Source organism: Pseudophryne corroboree, chromosome 1, assembly GCF_028390025.1.
Source record: "Pseudophryne corroboree isolate aPseCor3 chromosome 1, aPseCor3.hap2, whole genome shotgun sequence".
NCBI classification, from domain to species: Eukaryota; Metazoa; Chordata; class Amphibia; order Anura; family Myobatrachidae; genus Pseudophryne; species Pseudophryne corroboree.
Genome location: NC_086444.1, coordinates 573,864,027 through 573,888,342, shown reverse-complemented (window position 1 = coordinate 573,888,342; position 24,316 = coordinate 573,864,027). Strand labels below are relative to the sequence as shown.

Sequence of the window (24,316 nt, the reverse complement as noted above, 5' to 3'; positions counted from 1 at the left end):
TTCTGACACGCACCTGGCCCAGGCCAGGGCCAACAGCATGACCACTTTCCATGTGAGATATTTTAACTCCACATATTTAAGTGGTTCAAACCAATGTGACTTTTGGAACCCAAAAACTACATTTAGATCCCAAGGTGCCACTGGAGGCACAAAAGGAGGCTGTATATACAGTACTCCTTTCACAAACGTCTGAACTTCAGGGACTGAAGCTAGTTCTTTTTGGAAGAAAATTGACAGGGCCGAAATTTGAACCTTAATGGACCCCCATTTCAGGCCCATAGACACTCCTGTTTGCAGGAAATGTAGGAATCGACCTAGTTGAAAATTCCTCCGTCGGGGCCTTACTGGCCTCGCACCACGCAACATATTTTCGCCAAATGCGGTGATAATGTTTTGCGGTTATATCTTTCCTGGCTTTGATCAGGATAGGGATGACTTCATCCGGAATGCCTTTTTCCTTCAGGATCCGGCGTTCAAACCGCCCTGCCGTTAAACGCAGCCGCGGTAACTCTTGGAACAGACAGGGTCCTTGCTGGAGCAGGTCCCTTCTTAGAGGTAGAGGCCACGGATCCTCCGTGAGCATCTCTTGAAGTTCCGGTTACCAAGTCCTTCTTGGCCCATCCGGAGCCACGAATATAGTGCTTACTCCTCTCCATCTTATAATTCTCAGTACCTTGGTTATGAGAGACAGAGGAGGGAACACATACACTGACTGGTACACCCACTGTGTTACCAGAGCGTCTACAGCTATTGCCTGAGGGTCCCTTGACCTGGCGCAATACTTGTCGAGTTTTATAAACATGTGGAAGACTTCTGGGTGAAGTCCCCACTCTCCCGGGTGGAGGTCGTGTCTGCTGAGGAAGTCTGCTTCCCAGTTGTCCACTCCCGGAATGAATACTGCTGGCAGTGCTATCACATGATTTTCCGCCCAGCGAAGAATCCTTGCAGCTTCTGTCATTGCCCTTCTGCTTCTTGTGTCACCCTGTCTGTTTACGTGGGTGACTGCCGTGATGTTGTCCGAATGGATCAACTCCGGGTGACCTTGAAGCTGAGGTCTTGCTGAGCTTAGAGCATTGTAAATGGCCCTTAGCTTCAGGATATTTATGTGAAGTGATGTCTCCAGGCTTGACCATAAGCTCTGGAAATTCCTTCCCTGTGTGACTGCTCCCCAGCCTCGCAGGCTGGCATCCGTGGTCACCAGGACCCAGTCCTGAATGTGCGGCCCTCTAGAAGATGAGCACTCTGTAACCACCACAGGAGAGACACCCTTGTGCTTGGTGACAGGGTTATCCGCTGATGCATCTGAAGATGCGACCCAGACCATTTGTCCAGCAGATCCCACTGGAAAGTTCTTGCGTGGAATCTGCCGCATGGGATTGCTTCATAGGAAGCCACCATTTTTCCCAGAACCCTTTCATTGATGTACTGAGACTTGGCTCGGTTATAGGAGGTTCCCTACTAGCTCGGATAACTCCCTGACTTTTTCCTCCGGGAGAAACACCTTTTTCTGAATGGTGTCCAGGATCATCCCTAAGAACAGAAGACGAGTCGTCGGAATCAGCTGCGATTTTGGAATATTGAGAATCCAATCGTGCTGCCGCAACACTACCTGAGATAGTACTACACCGACCTCCAACTGTTCCCTGGATCTTACCCTTATCAGGGAATCGTCCAAGTAAGGGATAACTAAAATTTCCTTCCTTCGAAGGAGTATCATCATTTCGGCCATTACCTTGGTAAAGACCCGGGGTGCCGTGGACCATCCATACGGCAGCGTCTGAAACTGATAGTGACAGTTCTGTACCATAAACCTGAGGTACCCTTGGTGAGAAGGGTAAATTGGGACATGAAGGTAAGCATCCTTGATGTCCCGAGACATCATGTAGTCCTCTTCTTCCAGGTTCGCAATCACTGCTCTGAGTGACTCAATCTTGAATTTGAACCTCTGTATGTAAGTGTTCAAAGATTTTAGATTTAGAATCGGTCTCACCGAGCCGTCCGGCTTCGGTACCACAACAGTGTGGAATAATACCCCGTTCCCTGTTGCAGGAGGGGTACCTTGATTATCACCTGCTGGGAATACAGCTTGTGAATGGCTTCCAAAACTGTCTCCCTGTCAGAAGGAGACATCGGTAAAGCCGACTTTAGGAAACGGCGAGGGGGAGACGTCTCGAATTCCAATTTGTACCCCTGAGATATCACCTGAAGGATCCAGGGGTCTACTTGCGAGTGAGCCCACTGCGCGCTGAAATTCATTGAGACGGGCCCCCACCGTGCCTGATTCTGCTTGTAAAGCCCCAGCGTCATACTGAGGGCTTGGCAGAGGCGCGAGAGGGTTTCTGTTCCTGGGAACTGGCTGATTTCTGCAGCCTTTTTCCTCTCCCTCTGTCACGGGGCAGAAATGAGGAACCTTTTGCCCGCTTGCCCACGAAAAGACTGCGCCTGATAATACGGCGTCTTCTCATGTTGAGAGGCGACCTGGGGTACAAACGTGGATTTCCCAGCTGTTGCCGTGGCCACCAGGTCTGAAAGACCGACCCCAAATAACTCCTCCCCTTAATAAGGCAATACTTCCAAATGCCATTTGGAATCCGCATCACCTGACCACTGTCGTGTCCATAACCCTCTACTGGTAGAAATGGACAACGCACTTAGACTTGATGCCAGTCGGCAAATATTCCGCTGTGCATCACGCATATATAGAAATGCATCTTTTAAATGCTCTATAGGCAATAATATACTGTCCCTATCTAGGGTATCAATATTTTCAGTCAGGGAATCCGACCACGCCAACCCAGCACTGCACATCCAGGCTGAGGCGATTGCTGGTCGCAGTATAACACCAGTATGTGTGTAAATACCTTTTAGGATGCCCTCCTGCTTTCTATCAGCAGGATCCTTAAGGGCGGCCATCTCAGGAGAGGGTAGAGCCCTTGTTCTTACAAGCGTGTGAGCGCTTTATCCACCCTAGGGGGTGTTTCCCAACGCACCCTAACCTCTGGCGGGAAAGGATATAATGCCAATAACATTTTAGAAATTATCAGTTGTTATCGGGGGAAAACCACGCATCATCACACACCTCATTTAATTTCTCAGATTCAGGAAAACTACAGGTAGTTTTTCCTCACCGAACATAATACCCCTTTTTTGGTGGTACTCGTATTATCAGAAATGTGTAAAACATTTTTCATTGCCTCAATCATGTAACGTGTGGCCCTACTGGAAGTCACATTTGTCTCTTCACCGTCGACACTGGAGTCAGTATCCGTGTCGGCGTCTATATCTGCCATCTGAGGTAACGGGCGCTTTAGAGCCCCTGACGGCCTATGAGACGTCTGGACAGGCACAAGCTGAGTAGCCGGCTGTCTCATGTCAACCACTGTCTTTTATACAGAGCTGACACTGTTACGTAATTCCTTCCAACAGTTCATCCACTCAGGTGTCGACCCCCTAGGGGGTGACATCACTATTACAGGCAATCTGCTCCGTCTCCACATCATTTTTCTCCTCATACATGTCGACACAAACGTACCGACATACAGCACACACACAGGGAATGCTCTGATAGAGGACAGGACCCCACTAGCCCTTTGGGGAGACAGAGGGAGAGTTTGCCAGCACACACCAGAGCGCTATATATATACAGGGATAACCTTATATAAATGTTTTTCCCCTTATAGCTGCTGTATCTTTAATACTGCGCGTAATTAGTGCCCCCCCCTCTCTTTTTTAACCCTTTCTGTAGTGTAGTGACTGCAGGGGAGAGCCAGGGAGCTTCCCTCCAACGGAGCTGTGAGGGAAAATGGCGCCAGTGTGCTGAGGAGATAGGCTCCGCCCCCTTATCGGCGGCCTTATCTCCCGTTTTTCTATGTATTCTGGCAGGGGTTAAATTCATCCATATAGCCCAGGAGCTATATGTGATGAATTTTTTGCCATCCAAGGTGTTTTTATTGCGTCTCAGGGCGCCCCCCCCCAGCGCCCTGCACCCTCAGTGACCGGAGTGTGAAGTGTGCTGAGAGCAATGGCGCACAGCTGCAGTGCTGTGCGCTACCTTGTTGAAGACAGGACGTCTTCTGCCGCCGATTTTCCGGACCTCTTCTGTCTTCTGGCTCTGTAAGGGGGCCGGCGGCGCGGCTCTGGGACCCATCCATGGCTGGGCCTGTGATCGTCCCTCTGGAGCTAATGTCCAGTAGCCTAAGAAGCCCAATCCACTCTGCACGCAGGTGAGTTCGCTTCTTCTCCCCTTAGTCCCTCGATGCAGTGAGCCTGTTGCCAGCAGGTCTCACTGAAAATAAAAAACCTAAAACTAAACTTTTCACTAAGCAGCTCAGGAGAGCCACCTAGTGTGCACCCTTCTCGTTCGGGCACAAAATCTAACTGAGGCTTGGAGGAGGGTCATAGGGGGAGGAGCCAGTGCACACCAGGTAGTTCTAAAGCTTTATTTTTGTGCCCAGTCTCCTGCGGAGCCGCTATTCCCCATGGTCCTTACGGAGTCCCCAGCATCCACTTAGGACGTTAGAGAAAATCCAATAAGGGCGGGATGTACTAACCTACCCCGCCGCATTATTTGACTTTTTTCAGTGCCCTTTGTATTATCTTTGCGGCTACTGGTCACCGCTCCGCTGCCCGGCACTAGCCATTGCTCCCCCACACTCCCCGTCTTCATTCTCCTCTCTGCCATCCGCATCATACCCGCCGCGGCCACTGATTCCTCCACTCTCCATAGAGCTGCCTGCCAGGAACTGTGACAAGTGCGCATGCGCAGCTGACAAGGGGAGCGCAGCACTGACCAAGCACTACGGAGAGCAGAGGAATCAGTGGCCGTGGCGTTGATGATGCAATTGGCAGAGAGGAGAATGAAGACGGGGAGCGGTGCGGTGACCAGTAGCCGCGAAGATAATACAAAGAGCGCCGAGAAAAGCCAAATAACGCGGCGGGGGAGGTTAGTACATCCCGCCCTTAGCCTGTTACATGAGTCCCCACACTGCCTGAGAAGATTGAGGCGTCTATAGGGGTAATTCAGATCTGATCGCAGCAGCAAATTTGTTAGCTAATGGGCAAAACCATGTGCACTGCAGGGTAAATACTGGCTGCTTTATTTTTACACTGCAATTTAGAATTCAGTTTGAACACACCCCACCCAATCTAATGGTGTGTACACACGGGGAGATATTTTCTTATGATTTTGCTATATAGTCAAAATCGTAAGAAAAGTTAGTGCAGATCGCAAGGTGAAAGTCACCTTGCAATCCCAATTCGATGCCGACCGCAAGCATAGATAGACTGTGCAGGCAAGTCAATTTTGACTATCTCTATAGAAAAGATAGTCAAAACTGACACTTTGCCAAAATCGCACACAGTCAGTATCACAAGCACACTCATTATGTGCTTGCGTTGCCGACCTAGCCCCTGTCGCATAGTGAGAATCGGGCATAGCCGGAATCTCACCGTGTGTATGGGCCTTAACTCTCTCTGCACGTTATATCTGCCCCCCCCCCCCCCCCCCCTGCAGTGCACATGGTTTTGCCCATTAGCTAACACATTTGCTGCTGCGATCAGATCTGAATTTGGCCCCGTGTACTAAGCCTTGGAGAGGGATAAAGTGGAGAGAGATAAAGAGAGATAAAGTACCAACCAACCGGCTCCTGTCATTTTTCAAGCACAGCCTGCAACATGACAGTTGGGATCTGATTGGCTGGTACCCCTAAATTCACTAAAATACAACCTAATATTTAATTGCCCATAAAGTCAATACGTTTTTTTTATACTTTGATCAACTCTTTAAAACCAGTAAAGCTGGATACACACAAAGATTGGACAGATAATCTAAAGGGGCCTACACACGGTGCGATTCTGGCTATGAACGATTTTAGCTTAACAGTGGGCCTAGGGGGTCATTCCGAGTTGTTCGCTTGGTATTTTTTTCTTGCAACGGAGCGATTAGTCGCTAATGCGCATGCGTAATGTCCGCAGTGCGACTGCGCCAAGTAAATTTGCTATGCAGTTAGGAATTTTACTCACGGCATTACGAGGTTTTTTCTTCGTTCTGGTGATCGTAATGTGATTGACAGGAAGTGGGTGTTTCTGGGCGGAAACAGGCCGTTTTATGGGAGTGTGTGAAAAAACGCTACCGTTTCTGGGAAAAACGCGGGAGTGGCTGGAGAAACGGAGGAGTGTCTGGGCGAACGCTGGGTGTGTTTGTGACGTCAAACCAGGAACGACAAGCACTGAACTGATCGCAGATGCCGAGTAAGTCTGGAGCTACTCAGAAACTGCTAAGAAGTGTCTATTCGCAATTCTGCTAATCTTTCGTTCGCAATTTTGATATGCTAAGATTCACTCCCAGTAGGCGGCGGCTTAACGTGTGCAAAGCTGCTAAAAGCAGCTTGCGAGCGAACAACTCGGAATGACCCCCCTAATTCAGACCTCATCGCTCGCTAGGGTTTTTTTTGCACTGCTGTGTGAACGCATGTGTAGCAGAGCTGTACAAACAAATCTTGTGCAGTCTCTGAGTAGCCCAGGACTTACTCAGCCGCTGCGATCACTTCAGCCTGTCAGGTCCTGGAAATGACATCAGGAACCCTCCTTGCAAACACTTGAACACGACTGCGTTTTTCCAACCGCTCCCAGAAAACAGTCAGTTACCACCCACAAACGCCTTCTTCCTGTCAATCTCCTTGTGATCACCCGTGCAAATGGATTCTTTGCACAAAATTATCGCTGAGCGGCGATCCGCTTTGTTCCTGTGCGACAGGCCAGCGCATTGCGGTGCGTATGCATGTGCAGTTCTGACCTGATCACAGCGCTGCAAAAAACGCTAGCGAGCGATCAGGTCTGAACTACCCCCTATGTCCCTTGAAGCTCCCGGAGTCCAGAACCAACTATATTCCCTATACAGGTGAAACTCAGAAAAGCAGAATATCGTGCAAAAGTTCATTTATTTCAGTAATTTAACTTAAAAGGTGAAACTAATATATTATATAGACTCATTACATGCAAAGTGAGATATTTCAAGCCTTTATTTGTTATAATTTTGATGATTGTGGTTTACAGCTTAAGAAAATCCCAAATCCAAATTCTCAGAAAATTAGAATATTACATAAAATCAATAAAAAAAAGGATTTTAAATACAGAAATGCCGGCCCTCTGAAAAGTATAATCTATTCAATTAGTGTCGGAAATTCCGGCACTAATTGAATAGACCCCCTAAGGTAGAAAGATCAGAAGATCCCTCTTTTGTAAGTAATCCTCCATAGGCTTAAAGTTTAAGCGGTTTACACCAGCTGAAGATCTGTTTAGCAAAGGTGTCAAACACGGAGTTTGGTACATAGGGGTCAGACCGTGGTACCCGTTAATAATAATGTGGATTACGATCTGCAGTACTAATTAGCCTTCTGCAGGACAGTTAAGTAAAATACCATAGGGATGGACATCGAAAGCAAACCATCATATGATGGCAACGCTTTCGCCATTGAAACTTTTGATGCGATGGTTATAACCATCACATCAAAAGTATTCGATGGTGAAAACTATTTATATGACTAGCGCATGCGCAAAAGCCTACATTTCCGTTGGCAACGTGGGAATTGGGATTGGGGGCAGGGCCAGACTCTGATCAACATATTACTTTATCACTGGATATTGTGTGTATAATATACATATATAATATACACACACAATGCCCAATGATGAAGTAACATTGCCCCCACAGTGCCAGATATTCAATGCCCCCACAGTGCCAGATATACAATTACAATGCCCTCCTGTGCCAGCTATACATTACCCCCACTGTGCCAGACATACAATGCCCCCCTGTGCCAGATATTCAATGCCCCCACAGTGCTAGATATACAATTGCAATGCCCTCCTGTGCCAGCTATACATTGCCCCCACTGTGCCAGATATACAATGCCCCCTGTGCCAGATATTTAATGCCCCCCTGTGCCAGATATACAATGCCCCCCCTGTGCCAGATATTCAATGCCCCCACAGTGCCAGATATACAATTACAATGCCCTCCTGTGCCAGCTATACATTGCCCCCTCTGCCAGATATACAATGCCCCCCTGTGCCAGATATTCAATGCCCCCACAGTGCCAGATATACAATTACAATGCCCCCACTGTGCCAGCTATACAATGCCCCCACTGTGCCAGATATACAATGCCCCCACTGTGCCAGATATACAATGCCCCCGTGTGCCAAATATTCAATGCCCCCACAGTGCCAGATATACAATTACAAAGCCCTCCTGTGCCAGCTATACATTGCCCCCACTGTGCCAGATATACAATGCACCCACTGTGCCAGATATACAATGCCCCCGTGTGCCAAATATTCAATGCCCCCACAGTGCCAGATATACAATTACAATGCCCTCCTGTGCCAGCTATACATTGCCCCCACTGTGCCAGATATACAATGCCCTCCTGTGCCAGATATACAAAGCCCCCACTGTGCCAGATATACAATGCCCCCCTGTGCCAGATATACAATGCCCCCCTGTGCCAGATATACAATGTCCCCACAGTGCCAGCTATACATTGCCCCCATGTACCAGACATTCAATGCCACCTGTGCCAGAAATACATTACCCCACTGTGTGCTCATTACCCCCCAAGCCCCCCCTCCCACCACCACCTCTTACCGCTGGCTGTTTCTTCTATGTGAGGGGAGGAAAGCGCAGCGCCTCTCCTGCCCCTAAATTCTCTTTGATGCCCGGTCTCACTCTCCAGCAGCGGCGGCGGGGTCAATCTGTAATGAGGCGCCGGTTCGTTAGCCAATCAGAGCCCGCAGATCGGCAGCCAATCAGGAGCTGCAGCTGCCGGTCCGCGAGCTCTGATTGGCTAGCAAACCGGTGCCTTATTCAGATTGACCCAGCCGCCGCCGATGGAGAGTGAGACCGGGCATCAAAGAGAATTGAGGGGCAGGAGAGGCGCTGCGCTTGGAATTTCTTACTGGTACGCTGTATTGCCCCGTCCAAAACATACTCATGCAAGGACTTTGTCCATAGCCATCCTAAATGCTGGCCCCTGATCAGTGGTGGTGTATAGCTGGGGTGATATAAAGATCAGTGAGGTCACTCTGTCTCCTCCCCTGATTCCTCCTGAGCTTCGTGTGTCTGTGGCTTCTGCTGCTGCTGCAGGGTGATGTCTTTGCTCTGATTGGCTCTCTGTGTCAGTGAGAGCCAATCAGAGCTAGCAGTGGGCCCTGTTGCTAAGCAGCAGCCTAGAGAGGGGAGGGGGTGAGGGGACTGGCTGAGCAGGCTCATGTGTGAAGCAGAGAGAGTGTCCCGCAGGCTCCAGCGAACGTAGGAAGTTTCCCTGATACAGACACAGCAGCAAGGGAAGGCATAGCTATTGGAAATTAGAAAAAACAAGCCATCATCGGAAGACCATCGAATGACTATCATTCGATGGTGAAAAACATCGGGAGGGCACCATTAAATGCTAAAACCACTACCATCAAAACAAAAACATTGATGGTTCGGAAACATCGACCATCGATGTCCATCCCTAAAATACCATACATTAGGCTATAGTAAAATAGCAACAATCTATAACAATAAACAGAACCCGCAGTTTTTACATAATTTGATAATAAAAAAAAATTTGATAAGTATCCAACTCGCTGCGAGTAGTAGCGGTGGATAAAAAATATGGAGCAATTCAACACTGTTACGCTGCGGAAACAACTGATCTAAGATCAGCTGTCCCTGCAATCCCAGCACTGCTGTGACTGGCACAGCAGTACTAGTGTGCATGCATGGAATGGGGTTCACGCATGTGCACAAAAAACCCGACAGCTGACGGAGGGATCTAAATAGGGGTGGAGTGATCAAAAGAGATCACTCCGAGATCAACCCGATACTCCTTTCCATAGGAAGGAGCAGGGCATCGGGGAAACATCTGAAGATGGCATCTGTTCTTGCAATCAAATTCTGAAAATTATGTATTTTCTTAGGTTTGATGAATTTGGAAATTTGGGGATGACAAGTAAGAAGGAGATTTCACTGAAGCAAGGGGGCTCGCTGTCGGGATTCCGGCAGACGGGATGCCACTGTCGGTATACCATACTTCCCAACTGCTCCGAATACAGCGGGACAGTCCCACTAATTGGACAGTGACCCACTTCCCCTCCCACGGGTCGCAGTGTCCTGCGGGCGGGGGGCAGATTGGGAGAGTCAGTAATCATCGTTGCTCTGCTCTGCAAAGCAGCCGGTGATCGCTGAATAGATGCAGGGAAGGCTAGCCGGGGGCTGCAAAAGAACTAAAACAGGGTAACGGCGTTAGGCCTCGCAGCTCCTCCCAAGGCCACACCCACCCCTCCCGATACCACGCCCAGTTTCGGCTGCGTGCGCGCCTCTGGCACGGCAGGTCCCGGATTACCACCACCAAAAGTTGGGAGGTATGGGTATACTGACAACCGGCATACCATCTGCCGGTAAATCATACTGAACCCATTTGATAATGGTATATCTGGGGACTTTCTTATTGGCCTGGAAAATATTATTCCATGACTTCACACCCTTTTCACATTATTTTAGTATCACTCCAACGTATTAAACGGAACTTGGAGCAGTCTTCATTTTTTTAGTAACCCACATTGCATTCCCCATAAATATAATGTGAAATGCGATGTGACCGAATATACAAAAAAAAAAAATACTGGTGAAATCACAAGGCAGCACTAAGATCTGTAGCCTTTGAAGATGGGGAAAGAGGTTTTCATCCGCACCAGAAACACAGATTATTTATTAGGCCATTTTTTGGTGGGTTAGTGGTACTTAAAAGTGTAGCAAACTATATTGTTTAGATGATACTGGCCACTTATACGGGTGCTACCCTTCGATTTGACAACAGTTAAAGAATTTTAGAAAGAAGAAAAGAATTGGATTTCGCGGGTGCACTCCCTCCCCTTAGTTTATTGTTTAAAAATACAATTTATTTCAAACATTTAAAACTCGGTATGGACATACCACCCTTGTCTGAAAGCCTGTAGGGCTCAAATATATTATTTCCAATTCAGCCTTATTTAGGGCTGAGTAAAGCGAAGTGTTAAAGAATTAATAGAAGAAAAAAAAGTGACAAGAATATAATAAATGAAAATAATCTAAAGATGTGCTAAAGAATAAAGAGTTAAAATTATCTTAGTACCCGTTCTAATATGTGGATATGGTTAAGTAAGGACTTCTCATGTGGATTTCTAATCTTGCTGCTAATGCTTAAGCTTTAAGTCAGATATTTGCATGCAGAATGTTAGTGGATACATTTGTATCCATATGTCCTGATACTTTATATTTAAAATAATGTATCAAGGGATATGCCTTCTCACAGGGAATTAAGCCCTTGTGCTATGGCAATCAGCAATGTATCAAAGCATATGTCTTCTCATAGGGAGTTAACCCTTTTGCTACTCCTCCAAGCCTCAGTTAGGATACTGTGCCCGGACGAGCGTACACAATAAGGAAGGATTTTGAATCCCGGGTAAGACTCATACCAGCCACACCAATCACACCGTACAACCTGTGATCTGAACCCAGTTAACAGCATGATAACAGAGGAGCCTCTGAAAAGATGGCTCACAACAATAATAACCCGATTTTTGTAACTATGTACAAGTATTGCAGACAATCCGCACTTGGGATGGGCGCCCAGCATCCACTACGGACTATGAGAAATAGAATTATCGGTAAGTAAATTCTTATTTTCTCTAACGTCCTAGTGGATGCTGGGGACTCCGAAAGGACCATGGGGATTATACCAAAGCTCCCAAACGGGCGGGAGAGTGCGGATGACTCTGCAGCACCAAATGAGAGAACTCCAGGTCCTCCTCAGCCAGGGTATCAATTTTGTAGAATTTTACAAACGTATTTGCTCCTGACCAAGTAGCTGCTCGGCAAAGTTGTAAAGCCGAGACCCCTCGGGCAGCCGCCCAAGATGAGCCCATCTTCCTTGTGGAGTGGGCATTTACAGATTTTTGGCTGTGGCAGGCCTGCCACAGAATGTGCAAGCTGAATTGTACTACAAATCCAACGAGCAATAGTCTGCTTAGAAGCAGGAGCACCCAGCTTGTTGGGTGCATACAGGATAAACAGCAAGTCAGATTTTCTGACTCCAGCCGTCCTGGAAACATATATTTTCAGGGCCCTGACAACGTCTAGCAACTTGGAGTCCTCCAAGTCCCTAGTAGCCGCAGGCACCACAATAGGTTGGTTCAGGTGAAACGCTGAAAACCACCTTAGGGAGAAACTGAGGACGAGTCCTCAATTCCGCCCTGTCCGAATGGAAAATCAGATAAGGGCTTTTACAGGATAAAGCCGCCAATTCTGACACGCGCCTTGCCCAGGCCAGGGCCAACAGCATGACCACTTTCCATGTGAGATATTTTAACTCCACAGATTTAAGTGGTTCAAACCAATGTGACTTTTTTGGAACCCAAAAACTACATTGAGATCCCAAGGTGCCACTGGAAGCACAAAAGGAGGCTGTATATGCAGTACCCCTTTTACAACATCTGAACTTCAGGGACTGAAGCTAGTTCTTTTTGGAAGAAAATTGACAGGGCCGAAATTTGAACCTTAATGGACCCCAATTTCAGGCCCATAGACACTCCTGTTTGCAGGAAATGTAGGAATCGACCCAGTTGAATTTCCTCCGTCGGGCCTTACTGGCCTTGCACCACGCAACATATTTTCGCCAAATGCGGTGATAATGTTTTGCGGTTACATCCTTCCTGGCTTTGATCAGGATAGGGATGACTTCATCCGGAATGCCTTTTTTTTCCTTCAGGATCCGGCGTTCAACCGCCATGCCATCAAACGCAGTCGCGGTAAGTCTTGGAACAGACAGGGTCCTTGCTGAAGCAGGTCCCATCTTAGAGGTAGAGGCCACGGATCCTCCGTGAGCATCTTTTGAAGTTCCGGTTACCAAGTCCTTCTTGGCCAATCCGGAGCCACGAATATAGTGCTTACTCCTCTCCATCTTATCAATCTCAGTACCTTGGGTATGAGAGGCAGATGAGGGAACACATACACTGACTGGTACACCCACGGTGTTACCAGAGCGTCTACAGCTATTGCCTGAGGGTCCCTTGACCTGGCGCAATACCTGTCGAGTTTTTCCCAACGGTTTATAATCATGTGGAAGACTTCTGGGTGAAGTCCCCACTCTCCCGGGTGGAGGTCGTGTCTGCTGAGGAAGTCTGCTTCCCAGTTGTCCACTCCCGGAATTGCTGACAGTGCTATCACATGATTTTCCGCCCAGCGAAGAATCCTTGCAGCTTCTGCCATTGCCCTCCTGCTTCTTGTGCCACCCTGTCTGTTTACGTGGGTGACTGCCGTGATGTTGTCCGACTGGATCAACACCGGCTGACCTTGAAGCAGAGGTCTTGCTAAGCTTAGAGCATTGTAAATGGCCCTTAGCTTCAGGATATTTATGTGAAGTGATGTCTCCAGGCTTGACCATAAGCCCTGGAAATTCCTTCCCTGTGTGACTGCTCCCCAGCCTCGCAGGCTGGCATCCGTGGTCACCAGGTCCCAGTCCTGAATGCCGAATCTGCGGCCCTCTAGAAGATGAGCACTCTGCAACCACCACAGGAGGGACACCCTTGTTCTTGGTGACAGGGTTATCCGCTGATGCATCAGAAGATGCGACCCGGACCATTTGTCCAGCAGGTCCCACTGGAAAGTTCTTGCGTGGAATCTGCCGAATGGGATTGCTTCGTAGGAAGCCACCATTTTACCCAGAACCCTTGTGCATTGATGCACCGAGACTTGGCTAGGTTTTAGGAGGTTCCTGACTAGCTCGGATAACTCCCTGGCTTTCTCCTCCGGGAGAAACACCTTTTTCTGGACTGTGTCCAGGATCATCCCTAGGAACAGAAGACGAGTCGTCGGAACCAGCTGCGATTTTGGAATATTGAGAATCCAATCGTGCTGCCGCAACACTACCTGAGATAGTGCTACATCGACCTCCAACTGTTCCCTGGATCTTACCCTTATCAGGGAATCGTCCAAGTAAGGGATAACTAAAATTCCCTTCCTTCGAAGGAATATCATCATTTCGGCCATTACCTTGGTAAAGACCCGGGGTGCCGTGGACCATCCATACGGCAGCGTCTGAACTGATAGTGACAGTTCTGTACCATAAACCTGAGGTACCCTTGGTGAGAAGGGTAAATTTGGACATGAAGGTAAGCATCCTTGATGTCCCGAGACATCATGTAGTCCCCTTCTTCCAGGTTCGCAATCACTGCTCTGAGTGACTCAATCTTGAATTTGAACCTCTGTATGTAAGTGTTCAAAGATTTTAGATTTAGAATCGGTCTCACCGAGCCGTCCGGCTTCGGTACCACAACAGTGTGGAATAATACCCCGTTCCCTGTTGCAGGAGGGGTACCTTGATTATCACCTGCTGGGAATACAGCTTGTGAATGGCTTCCAAAACTGTCTCCCTGTCAGAAGGAGACATCGGTAAAGCCGACTTTAGGAAACGGCGAGGGGGAGACGTCTCGAATTCCAATTTGTACCCCTGAGATATCACCTGAAGGATCCAGGGGTCTACTTGCGAGTGAGCCCACTGCGCGCTGAAATTCATTGAGACGGGCCCCCCACCATGCCTGATTCTGCTTGTAAAGCCCCAGCGTCATACTGAGGGCTTGGCAGAGGCGGGAGAGGGTTTCTGTTCCTGGGAACTGGCTGATTTCTGCAGCCTTTTTCCTCTCCCTCTGTCACGGGGCATAAATGAGGAACCTTTTGCCCGCTTGTCCACGAAAAGACTGCGCCTGATAATACGGCGTCTTCTTATGTTGAGAGGCGACCTGGGGTACAAACGTGGATTTCCCAGCTGTTGCCGTGGCCACCAGGTCTGAAAGACCGACCCCAAATAACTCCTCCCCTTAATAAGGCAATACTTCCAAATGCCGTTTGAAATCCGCATCACCTGACCACTGTCGTGTCCATAACCCTCTACTGGTAGAAATGGACAACGCACTTAGACTTGATGCCAGTCGGCAAATATTCCGCTGTGCATCACGCATATATAGAAATGCATCTTTTAAATGCTCTATAGGCAAAAATATACTGTCCCTATCTAGGGTATCAATATTTTCAGTCAGGGAATCCGACCACGCCAACCCAGCACTGCACATCCAGGCTGAGGCGATTGCTGGTCGCAGTATAACACCAGTATGTGTGTAAATACATTTTAGGATACCCTCCTGCTTTCTATCAGCAGGATCCTTAAGGGCGGCCATCTCAGGAGAGGGTAGAGCCCTTACAAGCGTGTGAGCGCTTTATCCACCCTAGGGGGTGTTTCCCAACGCACCCTAACCTCTGGCGGGAAAGGATATAATGCCAATAACATTTTAGAAATTATCAGTTGTTATCGGGGGAAAACCACGCATCATCACACACCTCGTTTAATTTCTCAGATTCAGGAAAACTACAGGTAGTTTTTCCTCACCGAACATAATACCCCTTTTTGGTGGTACTCGTATTATCAGAAATGTGTAAAACATTTTTCATTGCCTCAATCATGTAACATGTGGCCCTACTGGAAGTCACATTTGTCTCTTCACCGTCGACACTGGAGTCAGTATCCGTGTCGGCGTCTATATCTGCCATCTGAGGTAACGGGCGCTTTAGAGCCCCTGACGGCCTATGAGACGTCTGGACAGGCACAAGCTGAGTAGCCGGCTGTCTCATGTCAACCACTGTCTTTTATACAGAGCTGACACTGTCACGTAATTCCTTCCAACAGTTCATCCACTCAGGTGTCGACCCCCTAGGGGGTGACATCACTATTACAGGCAATCTGCTCCGTCTCCACATCATTTTTCTCCTCATACATGTCGACACAAACGTACCGACACACAGCACACACACAGGGAATGCTCTGATAGAGGACAGGACCCCACTAGCCCTTTGGGGAGACAGAGGGAGAGTTTGCCAGCACACACCAGAGCGCTATATATATATATATATATATATATATACATATACATACACACAGGGATAACCTTATATAAGTGTTTTTCCCCTTATAGCTGCTGTATCTTTAATACTGCGCGTAATTAGTGCCCCCCCCTCTCTTTTTTAACCCTTTCTGTAGTGTAGTGACTGCAGGGGAGAGCCAGGGAGCTTCCCTCCAACGGAGCTGTGAGGGAAAATGGCGCCAGTGTGCTGAGGAGATAGGCTCCGCCCCCTTATCGGCGGCCTTATCTCCCGTTTTTCTATGTATTCTGGCAGGGGTTAAATGCATCCATATAGCCCAGGAGCTATATGTGATGTATTTTTTTTGCCATCTAAGGTATTTTTATTGCGTCTCAGGGCGCCCCCCCCCAGCGCCCTGCACCCTCAGTGACCGGAGTGTGAAGTGTGCTGAGAGCAATGGCGCACAGCTGCGGTGCTGTGCGCTACCTTATTGAAGACAGGACGTCTTCTGCCGCCGATTTTCCGGACCTCTTCTGCTCTTCTGGCTCTGTAAGGGGGACAGCGGCGCGGCTCTGGGACCCATCCATGGCTGGGCCTGTGATCGTCCCTCTGGAGCTAATGTCCAGTAGCCTAAGAAGCCCAATCCACTCTGCACGCAGGTGAGTTCGCTTCTTCTCCCCTTAGTCCCTCGATGCAGTGATCCTGTTGCCAGCAGGACTCACTGAAAATAAAAAACCTAATTTAAACTTTTACTCTAAGCAGCTCAGGAGAGCCACCTAGATTGCACCCTTCTCGTTCGGGCACAAAAATCTAACTGAGGCTTGGAGGAGGGTCATAGGGGGAGGAGCCAGTGCACACCAGCTAGTCCTAAAGCTTTTACTTTTGTGCCCAGTCTCCTGCGGAGCCGCTATTCCCCATGGTCCTTTCGGAGTTCCCAGCATCCACTAGGACGTCAGAGAAAAGCCATTTCCAGTGTTAGTAAAACGTGGTGGAATTGTCTGTACATAAGAAGCCCCTTAGCTGGCAGTGCACAGAACCCTGCAGAAATGCTGTAAGGGCACAGGCAGCACATTGCGCTGGTCACCAGCCTGACCTATACTCTCCCACCAATATAACCTGACTTCTTACCTCCCAGCACAGAAGAGGGCTCCTCAGGGATAGGGGACTGGGCATGGGAAGTGGGGGATTTGAATACGAAGCTTTCTTACCTAGAGTTAATTTCATCCAGCGACGTTCAGATCAAGCCAAGCTGTAGCTGAGAGCACTGCTGAGCCGCAGACGGAGATACACAAGCCTGCTGCTGCTATATAAACAGCAGAAACAGAAAGTAAGGCAGTGCTCACAGTGACTGCAGTCACACAGGCGGAAGCACAGACGCCACCCCACCAGTCACTCTGGGAGAAACGAAACCTGGCTCCTCTCACTAGCTCCCAGCTGATCTGACTGAGGAAGCTAACGCTTCGTCAGTTTCATTTCACGAGCCTGAGACTAGAGCCGGGCAGTAGTACTGGGGGATTTTTCCCTTGGCTTGCTTATTTATCACGCTCTCTGTTTAGCCAGCAAATTTACACATGGACAAACCATTTGAGTTTAATGGTGGGCAAACATTGCCTGCTTTTACATGTAGCACACAGATACTAGTCAGCTTTATTTTAACCCAAAGTAGAGTTGAGATTGGACAAGATCCCCACCCAACTGTAAGTATGTCTGTGTATCACAGGCTGGCACACCCCACCCCTGCAACATAAAATTGTGTTGTCATTGTGCAAATGTGCAGATCCTAGAAGGCATATAGGTGGTCATCGAGTTGATCGCTCGGTAGCAGTTTTTAGCAGCTGTGCAAATGCTATACCGCCGCCCACTGGGAGTGTATTTTAGCTTAGCAGAAGTGCAAACGAAAGGATCGCAGAGCGGCTACAAAGTCTTTTTTGTGCAGTTTCTGAGTAGCTCAAAACCTACTCAGCGCTTGCGATCACTTCAGACTGTTCAGTTCCTGTTTTGACGTCACAAACACGCTCTGCGTTCGCCCAGCCACGCCTGCGTTTTTCCGAACACTCCCTGAAAGCGGTCAGTTAACACCCAGAAACGCCCACTTCATGTCATGTGACTGAAAAGCTTCACTAGACCCTGTGTGAAACTACATCGTTCGTTGTAATAGTACGTCGCGCGCGCGCATTGCGCCGCATACAGATGTGCAGAAGTGCCGTTTTTTTTGCCTCATCGCTGCACAGCGAACGAATGCAGCTAGCAATCAACTCGGAATGACCACCATAGGCCAGTGGTCAGGTGACCCCACCAGTATAGTCAGAATTTTCATAGCAACAATAAAATGTTAAAAAATTCAGTTGAATATCCGTTGAGAATCTGTGCAAACTGGAGGGCGGGAGTAGCAAGTCTGCGCTGTATAGGACTGAGACAGCTGGTCGTGTGGAGAGTGCCAGAGCTCCCTACGGGCTCAGTACAAAAGTGCAAAATGAAAAAGGGGGTGTGCTCTCTCTACAATGGCGCTGGTCTCTCTTACGGTCACCTATGTTTGTGGATAATACCAAGGTGTGAAAGTGTATGTTGAAACACACTGGTATGGTAAATAAAATGGAATTTAATACAATACTACCATACAATGTCTAAAAACAAGCAATACATAAAAAATCAAGTGGACTATGAACAGGCCATGGGGGGAATGTGATCCTACCGATGCAGGTGGAGGAGCCGCAGGTGTCAAATAAAGGCAGGGTACCCCGGGAAATACCCTGCTGGTGGCTCCTCTGATCGAATTCCCTTCCAGGCAATCAGGAAAACAGTCAGCCAAATGTCCAGGGGGTGGGCAGCGCCACAAGGTATCTCCTACCATACCAGTGTGTTTCAACATACACTTTCACACCTTGGTATTATCCACATACATAGGTGACCGTAAGAGAGACCAGAGCCATTGTAGAGAGAGCACACCCCCTTTTTCATCTGTTGAGAATCGGTTAGAGGCAGGGCACGTCACTCACACCAGGGCTGGCTCCAGGCCTACTAGCACCATGAGCGAGAAAATTTCGAAGCGCAACTGGAAAAGTGGGCGTGGCCTCGAAACTTCATATTATTAAACTATAAACAAATATATTTTCACAACCCCTCTACACACACAATTAGCAGCCTTACACATAACAGCCACAGTAGTATTCCTTACACATATAGGAGGAGATTCAAATGTTTGAAAAATCGGTTGGGGTTCTGTTTTTTTCCTGTCTATTAGATAGGAAAAAACAGGCTCCCAACTGACTTTTCAAACATTTGAATCTCCCCTATTCTCTAGTGTACTGTCAGATACACATAATGACCCCAGTAGGGCAGTGCCAGATAGACATATGCCCCCCAGCAGTGCCAGATACACGCGATACGCCCCCCAGCAGTGCCAGATTCACATGATATGCCCCCCAGCAGTGCCAGATGCACATGATATGCCAGTGTTTGCAAATAGCGCGTATTTTACCTAGATCTGAGAGCAGCGACTCACTTTTCAAAAATGTGAGGGTCCCCGGGGATGCGCTCCTCTGCAGCTAATTCCTGGTTGTTTGACGGCGCTTCCTGCCTGTAAAAAGCGAAGGTGGAGCCTTACCACTACCAGTCCTCTGGCGGTGCTCCTTCCCCCTCCTGGTCACATGCAGCGGCTTCACACGGGGGCCGAGCAGAGAGTGAAGATGGCTCTGTGGCTGCTCTACGCTGTGCTGCGGGTGGGAGGTGAGCGACGGTGACAGCGTAAGTGCTGTGGGGAAGGGTGAGCAGTCTAGGAGCGGGTGGCTGAACTTGGGTGGTTGCTTTCCTTGCGTTTTCTGGGAGTGTCATGGGCTTGTAGCCCGACCTCAGTGGTTGTTTCAGCCATCAACTACAGTAAGTTTGCCCTGATATTCCCAGCTCCATTCACAACTAGACCAAGCTAAGGATCTACGAGAATACAACGTGAAGCTATTGTACAGGCACTGCTGCTACCTGTGGTGCACCCGCTACTCCTGGGATCATCATGTGAAGCTGCCTAAAACATCTGATTCGGTCAAAAGCACTTATACAAGTGAGCTGAGCCAGGGCTACATGATATAAGGCTAGAAATGAGAAAACACATCAGCATTCCAATCGCAGCACTGCCGACAAGGGTGCAGAGGGTACCCTAATCCCCTTCCCCTACCCATAACCCTCCCACTCACAGCCTAACCCTAACCTCCCCCCAGTAGTTCCTAAATACCGGCCCCCTTAGTGCCTAATCCTACCCCCCTCTCTGCAGCCTAACCCTAACCTCCCCGAGTGTGCCTAAACCTAACCCTCCTCCCGCACGCTAAACCTGTGACAGCAGTGCATACTTACCTTTAGGATCCAGACTGTCGGGATATTGTAGCCGGAATCCTGATCTCCTCCATCGGTATTCTGGTGGATGTCGGGAATCTGGCGTCAGTATTACGGCTGCCAGGATCCTGAATGCATACCTCCGGTATGATAACAGCCCAGCAGCATTGTCACCCTCTTCCCCCCCTCCCACAACACTTTCATAGTGTCTAAATCCAGTCTGTGGCTCCTATCGTGTCAGCACCATAAACCCATTACATATATAACATGTATTATTTAATCATGTGTTTAGAATAATTTATTGTCCTGTTTTTTTTTATCATAGTTGCTAAGTGCTCTACCTGTCACGAAGTGTATAACGTGTTCTACCTGGTGCATTGTGTATAACGTGTTCTACCTGGTGCATTGTGTATAATGTGCTCTACCTGGTGCAATGTGTATAACGTGCTCTACCTGGTGCAATGTGTGTAACGGCATGCTCTACCTGGTGCAATGTGTATAACATGCTCTATCTGGTGCAATGTGTATAACGTGCTCTACCTGGCGCAATGTGTATAACATGCTCTACCTGGCGCAATGTGTATAACGTGCTCTACCTGGTGCAATGTGTATAACATGCTCTACCTGGCGCAATGTGTATAACGTGCTCTACCTGGTGCAATGTGTATAACATGCTCTACCTGGTGCAATGTGTATAACATGCTCTACCTGGTGCAATGTGTATCACTAATAAGAACCTTCATTCCGATGGAACCCAGAAAAGGACAGGTAGGACCCCAATTTTTAAAAGTGACGGGTCCCTGGGACCCACTTTTTTGGGGGGCTCGGCGCAATCACTGTATGCCCCTTAGCAGTGCCAGATACACATGATATGCCCTGCAGCAGTGCCAGATACACATGATAAGCCCCCCAGCAGCACCAGATACACATGATATGCCCCCCAGCAGTGCCAGATACACATGTCCCCAGTGCCAGATACATATATGCCCCCAGTGCCAGATACACATCCCTACAGTGCCAGATACATATATGCTCCACAGTTGCCAGATACATATATGCCCCCAGTGCCAGATACACATGTCCACACAGTGCCAGATACATATATGCCCAACAGTTTCAGATACATATATGTCCCCAGTGCCAGATACACATGTCCACACAGTGCCAGGTATGCCCCCAATGCCAGATACACATGTCCCCACACAGTGCCAGATATGCCCCCAATGCAGTGCCAGATATGCCCCCAATGCCAGATACACGATACCCCCCCCCTCCAAGTGCTGCTCACCGCGCTGCTGCTGTTCTTGAGGGCGGGGAGGCTGCTGCTGTTCTTAAATTGAGGGCGGGGAGGAGAGCGCAGCGTGCGCCTCTCCTGCCCCTCACTCTCCGGCGGTGTCTAGCTCCAATTAGGCCAATCAAAGCTCACGGTCCGGCATCTAATCAGGAGCCTCAGCTGCCGGTCCGCAAGCTCTGATTGGCTCACAGGCCGGCGCCGGTTAGCGGGGAGGGTGTTTACTTAGGGCTGTGGGATGCGATGCAGTCACAGTGTTCACACGTCTCTCTCTGCTACGAGGTGGACGCTGCTGCTGTAGGGACGGCTCCAGGCTCCAATATGGCAGGGAGAGATAGCAGCGCCCACTAAGTGTGGCGCCCTGTTCTGCTGCTCTATCGGAACGTGCCTGGAGCCAGCCCTGACTCACACTATACAATATATTGGATAATGTTCCGAACCACAGTCCTTACCATCGTATAGTGTGTACCCTCAAATACACCCAATTTATAATTTGATAAATTGGGTGTTCGCACCTCCCATTGGATGTTTACATGTCCAATGGGACAATTCCACTGACAAAGCAATATTGTTGCATGTGGCATGTAAACATATATCGGCCCATATGTATTAAGCCTTGGAGAGTGATAAATTGCACTGTGATAAGGTACCAGCCAACCAGCTCCTAACTCCCATGTTCCAGTGCAATTTATCACTCTTCTAGGCTTGATAAATCTGGGCCATAGCATCATAATAAAGTAGATTGTGTCGTTTGTACAGTGATGCATACATACCTTCCAACTGTCCCGATTTTCGCGGGACAGTCCCGTTTTTTGGGGACTGTCCCACCCGCAAGCTGCAGTGTCCCGCGGTGGGGTGTGGCAGTTGGGAGGCTCGGTCTCTCGCTGCCCTGCTTAGCAGAGCAGCGGTGAATAGACGCTGCGCGCATGCGCACAGCGTCTATTCACTGGAGTCAGAGGGAGAGGGGGCATGCCAGCGGCTCACAGAACACTGGGCATGCCCCCTCAGTGATGAAAATGGGGACATGGCTAGTTATTGTGGGTACTCCCACGAAGCCACGCCCCCTTTTCGGGAGCGCGCGCAGTTTCGCCGCGCGTGTGTCCCTCTTCCACCCAGTACAAAGTTGGGAGGTATGATGCATATATTGTTACATTGTGTCACTGAATAGTACCATTGTGCAGGTGTATAATCAGCTTTAGAAGCAAAGCAGGATTAAGGGGTCTGTTCATGACACAGTGAAGAGAGTGGAGAAAAGCACCAATGGAGAAGTTGTAATGTAAGGGAGATGCTGATTGGTTGCTTTGGGCAACTTTATGTTATCACTGCTTGATGAATAGACATGAATAGAATATGATTTTACGGGGGCCGCAGGCAAGGTACCACTTTGGAGAGCCCTTAGTCTAATAAGGCTATACCGTTATTTATTTCTCTGACGTCCTAGTGGATGCTGGGAACTCCGTAAGGACCATGGGGAATAGCGGCTCCGCAGGAGACTGGGCACAAAAAGTAAAAGCTTTAGACTAGCTGGTGTGCACTGGCTCCTCCCCCTATGACCCTCCTCCAAGCCTCAGTTAGATTTTTGTGCCCGAACGAGAAGGGTGCAAGCTAGGTGGCTCTCCTGAGCTGCTTAGAAGTAAAAGTTTAAATAGGTTTTTTATTTTCAGTGAGTCCTGCTGGCAACAGGATCACTGCATCGTGGGACTAAGGGGAGAAGAAGCGAACTCACCTGACTGCAGAGTGGATTGGGCTTCTTGGCTACTGGACATTAGCTCCAGAGGGACGATCACAGGTTCAGCCTGGATGGGTCCCGGAGCCGCGCCGCCGGCCCCCTTACAGAGCCAGAAGAGCGAAGAGGTCCGGAGAAAGCGGCGGCAGAAGACGCTCCTGTCTTTAAATAAGGTAGCGCACAGCACTGCAGCTGTGCGCCATTGCTCTCAGCACACTTCACACTCCGGTCACTGAGGGTGCAGGGCGCTGGGGGGGAGCGCCCTGAGACGCAATAAAAACGATATAAAAACCTTATATGGCTAAAAAAAAATGCATCACATATAGCTCCTGGGCTATATGGATGCATTTATCCCCTGCCAGTTTCCTGAAAAAAGCGGGAGAAAAGGCCGCCATGAAGGGGGCGGAGCCTTTCTCCTCAGCACACAAGCGCCATTTTCTTTCACAGCTCCGCTGGAAGGACGGCTCCCTGACTCTCCCCTGCAGTCCTGCACTACAGAAACAGGGTAAAACAGAGAGGGGGGCTGTGACAGGACGATACCGTACGGAAGCACTCGCCGCTTGCCGCGTCCCGTTGACTGCGCATAGAATGGAAGGTCAAGCCGCACGAGGCCTGACCACATAGGGGATTCCCGCTTACCGTCAGTAACCGCCTGTTACTGACTCCACCCACTGCGCTGTGGGCGGGTTCTTGCTGCCACCACCAAACTCCTAACCTGCCGTGGCGTTTGGAACCACGGTTCTGCTCTGTATGTGCCGACGCACTGCCTTACCACAGCTGTGTGGTGTTGACGAATCCCCTCTAGCCACTTGCTAGGCCTCTACCGGTAGCTGGCGGAAGGCGGAGCTTGGAGACGTCAGGTGCTTCCCTGGACAGCCGGAGAACGGGGCTAGGTTTGGCCTAACCCTGTAGGTCACAAGATGAAGCAGTCTTCTTGAGGCAAAGGTGTTTATTGCTCAAATAACCTTTAAAAAGGCTCCTCCCTATTGCTAGGGGCAACAGCATACAATCAAGATGTTTTCAGCAGAAGAAGATGTTACAA

At 49.0% G+C, this 24,316-nt stretch overlaps 1 protein-coding gene across 2 annotated transcripts in view; it reads right to left on the bottom strand.

Annotated features, from left to right (window-relative positions):
• RIGI (RNA sensor RIG-I) overlaps nucleotides 1-17,360 on the bottom strand; it is a 289,257-nt gene extending 271,897 nt beyond the window's left edge. Inside the window, exon 1 of one of the 2 annotated variants that reach the window (XM_063914195.1) lies at nucleotides 17,143-17,360. The gene's annotated coding sequence lies outside the window, so the exon portion shown is untranslated. Of the gene's footprint in view, nucleotides 1-8,990; nucleotides 9,093-17,142 lie in introns of those variants that run through there. The other variant, XM_063914196.1, reaches the window with a different exon arrangement.
• Between the last annotated feature and the right edge of the window lie 6,956 nt (nucleotides 17,361-24,316).